At 42.0% G+C, this 5,000-nt stretch overlaps 1 protein-coding gene across 1 annotated transcript in view; it reads left to right on the forward strand.

The window, feature by feature from the left end:
• The first annotated feature begins 109 nt into the window (after positions 1-109).
• Positions 110-5,000, forward strand: part of LOC135110336 (dipeptidase 1-like) — a 155,389-nt gene continuing 150,498 nt past the window's right edge. Inside the window, exon 1 of the mRNA XM_064022578.1 lies at positions 110-344. The gene's annotated coding sequence lies outside the window, so the exon portion shown is untranslated. The remainder of the gene's footprint in view (positions 345-5,000) is intronic.

Below are 5,000 nucleotides of genomic sequence, written 5' to 3' on the forward strand. Positions count from 1 at the left end.
TAATGTGATAGCAACTAAATAAATGATTCAACTCTTACAATAGTCATACGTAAAATTAAAGCCTCCTAGATACTGAGTCACAGAAAACGAGAAACTGCAGTCAGGTTGAGGTCTTTGTTTATGCCGGGCTGTGGGCTTCGCTTCGACTCATTTTGGTCAATTTTTCTCTCCTCGCGTCATTCTGAAGCGAAAGAGAGGTCGAGAGAGGAAAAACGCACCTCTGAGTTTACATAAAAGCCAGTGAAACGAGCACCACGGTGTCAGGAAAGGAAAAAACATCATCAACAGGACTGAAGAGTTAACCCGAGAGGGAGGGAACGAGTGTAAACAAGATAAGCTGCGTGGTGAGTGGTGTTTGTTACTGCTTATTTCTAGCGCTTCAATTGTTGATAGTCAGTTACGCTGTGCTGTAACAAGAATACTCTCTCTCTCGGAAAGAGAAATAAGGGCAAGGCAGGATAATTTTAATAACCAAGTTGTTTAATTCTTGTTTAAATATATTTTTGGGTAATTTTTTGGATTTACACCATAATTCCCCAAACCTGGCCGGGGGCTGCGCCCCCTGCCCGCCACTCCCCTCCCAAGGGATACTAATCTAACCTAAGCTACCCCGGGGGCTGCGCCCTCCTGGACCCCCACCTCAGGGATTCTAATATAACCGGGGGCTGCGGCCCCTGGATCTCCCACCCCCCTCAGGGATACTAATCTAACCTAACCTAATCTGTCCTACAGGATCGGGTTTAGGGAATTTCTAGGGGAAGTGCCCGTGTATATTTCTAAAACATAATTTCCCAATGAAACTGAGAGGGATAAAGTTTCTTAGAATCCAGTAAGGTACGCAGAAATCACATTTCCAGTATTGTAGAGTATGATGGTGTAAATCTAAAATAATACCTTTTTTCCATTTATTTTAATTTGTATTCTTTGTGTTTAGATAGAGGTCAGTGTTAGTTTGCTGTGAACACTAAAGCTTTGGGGTCTCATAAGGACTGTTTTCAGAGATAACACCCGGATTCTCGTGTCTGTTGTTCCCCTTGATGGTTGATCTTACTAACAACTCTGTGTCACGTGCAATAACGGAACTTATATATAATGTAGGACACAAACTGTGGCTTTGCCGTAAACGTTTTTCTCCTTAGATATGTATTTTCTGAAAGCCCATATTTTACTTATTTTCTTCCATCCCAAAACTCCTGATTCCCCACAATCCTCCAAGCTTGTCTGTGGGATGGTGGGGGTGGGGAGACTGGGAGTAGGGAGTTATTAGAAGGAATTACCGAATGTTTTACAGGCACTGCCACGTGTAGGCCTGATGGCTTCTTGCAGCTTGCCTTAGAATGATACCTTTTTGGATTTAGTTGTGTTTAATAACGCTAGTTTATATTTAGAAATGCCGAAGTACTATTATTCATTTATAACGTTGTTGTTGTTGTTGTTGTTGTTGTTGCTGCAGCTGCTTCTGCTACTGCTGTTCTCCTCCCTCTCCTCCTCTTTAATCACTATAGTGGGGTCGGCTGCTCTTACACAAGTTGTCTCCAGTACCTGTCTCTCCTCTGCATCTCCATTGAGTCCCAGCTGCCTCGTGTCTCTCTCTCAGTTCGGTCCCTCCAGCTAAATCTGTCTTCCTCTCGATCTTCTCCCTTCCACTTGGGTCCTCCACGCCCTCTCTACAGGTATTGTTGGTTCAGATACGAGAGTCTTGTTGCGGCCACGGTCACTGAAGGCAGTTTCCATATTAGGATGAGTATTACTATTTGGGCTTAAATATTAGAAGAAATGGAGATACGGAAGAGAGGAGAGAAGTGCGAGACAGGAGAGAGCATTCATGTGGAGGGAAGTGGAGATGGAGGGATTGAAGGAGTGAAGGAGGGGAGGGAAGGAGGGAAGCAGATGTATGTGAAAAGGAAAGAAGATAAAATAACTCGTAAGGAAAAAGAGAGTCGTTTTTTGAAAGATTTCTTGGGGGGAAATTACACACACACACACACACACACACACACACACACACACACACACACACACACACACACACACACACACACACACACACACAGCAGCTAGTGATAGTGTATATAACCTATTTCATTCTTGTATTTCATGGGACACACTGGCAGACTTTAAATTAAATCCATCTGACAGGTGACTAGGTTATCCTCTCTCTCTCTCTCTCTCTCTCTCTCTCTCTCTCTCTCTCTCTCTCTCTCTCTCTCTCTCTCTCTCTCTCTCTCTCTCTCTCTGCTTAACCGCTAATGTAGTTCAGAAGCTTAGTAACAATCCCTTATAATTGAGTTGCTTTAATTAAAATAGTCTACCTGATCAGACAGACAGAGAGAGAGAGAGAGAGAGAGAGAGAGAGAGAGAGAGAGAGAGAGAGAGAGAGAGAGAGAGAGAGAGAGTCATTCGGATTATTACTATTCTTGCTCTTCTTCTTCCGTCATACCTCCCTCCTCCTCCTCCTCCTCCTCCTCCTCCTCCTCCTCATTGTTAAGACACAAATAATTAAATATACCTGAATTACATATCTCGCGGTCCATTAATTTTCATACCCGTGCTTGCTGCTATTATTATTATTATTATTATTATTATTATTATTATTATTATTATTATTATTATTATTATTATTGTTATTATTTTTTATTATTATTACTGTTGTTGTTGTTGTTGTTGTTGATGATGATAATGATGAGGATGATGATGATTGTTTTTGTTATAATTATTATTATTATTATTATTATTATTATTATTATTATTATTATTATTATTATTATTATTATTATTGTTGTTTTTTATTATCTTTTATTTTAGTTTCAGCATCAGTAATGGTATTTCCTTAATTTGATTCTCCTCTCTCTCTCTCTCTCTCTCTCTCTCTCTCTCTCTCTCTCTCTCTCTCTCTCTCTCTCTCTCTCTCTCTCTCTCTCTCTCTCTCTCTCTCTCTCTCTCTAACGCTATCTTATAGTATTATCACACAGTTGCTATCACCTCCCACCTTCTCTCCTCCCTTCCTCTCCTTTCCTTCCTTTCCTCTCTCTACACACAGACTCTCCCACCCTCTCTCCACACACACACACACACACCCTCCCATCCTTCCCCATCCAGCCATTACTCACACGTCCCCTTATACCCCCCTCTAGGACCCACTCTCCCTCTCTCCCCCTCTTCCACTCTCCCACTCTCCCCTAAGCACCGATATAGACGAAGAGATAAAACAGTTCCTCGCTTCGACATCACTGAGTTTCCGTCTTTTCATCAGGTGAGGCGACCACCTCTTTGTTTGTTAAGGAAGGAGGGAAAGGAGGGAGGGAGGAAGGGAGGGAGAGAAGGTGGGAGGGTACTGGTGTATAAACGTACTTACCTTTACCTGCCGGAGGGAAAGGAGGGAGGGAGGGAAAGGAGGGAAAGGAGGGAGGAAAGTTGATCTTATGCATGCGAGATGAAAGTGAAAGTTGATCAGGTTTAGAGTGTATGGGTTATGAGAGAGAGAGAGAGAGAGAGAGAGAGAGAGAGAGAGAGAGAGAGAGAGAGAGAGAGAGAGAGAGAGAGAGAGAGAGAGAGAGAGAGAGAGAGAGCACTCCACCTCGTTAAAATGTAAATAAGCAGGTGAGTACGCACACACACACACACACACACACACACACACACACACACACACACACACACACACACACACACACACACACACACACATTTTTAATCTCTCTTTTGTTTGTTATCCTCGTCACCTACACATCTCTATTCAATTTCACAACCACTTCGCCTCCTGCTCTCCTATTCCTTCACCCACCCAAGTTACAAACACATCTTGAGTCTTTCATATTCTGCCTCTTATGTATTTTTATCCTCATCACCTATTTGACCTCCACTTCTCTCCACTTCCCTCTCTCATCCACCTGTTCCTTCATATTCCTTCTCTCCAAAACACACTCAATTGTTAATCTCTTCCCTAGTCCTCGTTACCTAGTTGACCTATTCAGTTTACCTCCACTTGTGTTCACCTATTCCTCCACCTTCCCACACACACACACACACACACACACACACACACACAGGCGGTTGTTAGGCAGCAGGGGCTTTATTCCAAGTATTCGCCACAGCTGGGATGGGGACCAGCTGTAGGGAGGCAGGCAGCTGGTTCCCCGGGAGTTATAGCTGGGCAATAACCACCACTAGCTAGCTGCCTCTCTCTCTCTCTCTCTCTCTCTCTCTCTCTCTCTCTCTCTCTCTCTCTCTCTCTCTCTCTCTCTCTCGTGTTGGTTAAGTTGGTTTTAATTGTGGTTTTTGAATTGTGATTTGTTGTGGTGTTTGTTTTTGTTGGTGGTGTCTGTTGTTGTTGTTGTTGTTGTTGTTGATGTTGTTATTGTTGTTGTTGTTGTTGTTGTTGTTGTCTTCTTTTTTTCTTTGCCATCTTGTTGTTATTGTGTTTCTCTTGTTCTTTCTTTCTTTACTACTACTACTACTACTACTACTACTACTACTACTACTACTACTACTACTACTACTACTACTACTGTTACTACTACTACTATTACTACTACTAGTACTGTATTATTATTATTTTTATTATTATTATTATTTATTAATTTTTTTATCATTGTTGTTGTTGTTTTCTTCATCTTTTTCACTTTCTGCTTTAGTTTCATCTTTTTCTCCTCCTCCTCCTCCTCCTCCTCCTCCTCCTCCTCCTCCTCCTCCTCCTCGTCCTCTTTCTTGTCTAGCCTTCAATCTTTCTTCTTCTTCTCCACTTCCTCCTACTTTAATATATATTTTCATTCTTTTCTTTGTTCACTTCTTGCCGTGATCTTTTCTGACAGGAGAGAGAGAGAGAGAGAGAGAGAGAGAGAGAGAGAGAGAGAGAGAGAGAGAGAGAGAGAGAGAGAGAGAGAGAGAGAGAGAGAGAGAGAGAGGTTTTTTTTTGTGTGTTTGTGTGTTTGTGTGTGTTTTAAGTGTTTTATTGCGTTGTTATTTATGTATTTCTGGGAGTTTTGAAATGTTCTGAAATC

The sequence above is a fragment of the Scylla paramamosain genome, chromosome 20 (genome assembly GCF_035594125.1).
Source record: "Scylla paramamosain isolate STU-SP2022 chromosome 20, ASM3559412v1, whole genome shotgun sequence".
Classification (NCBI taxonomy): Eukaryota; Metazoa; Arthropoda; class Malacostraca; order Decapoda; family Portunidae; genus Scylla; species Scylla paramamosain.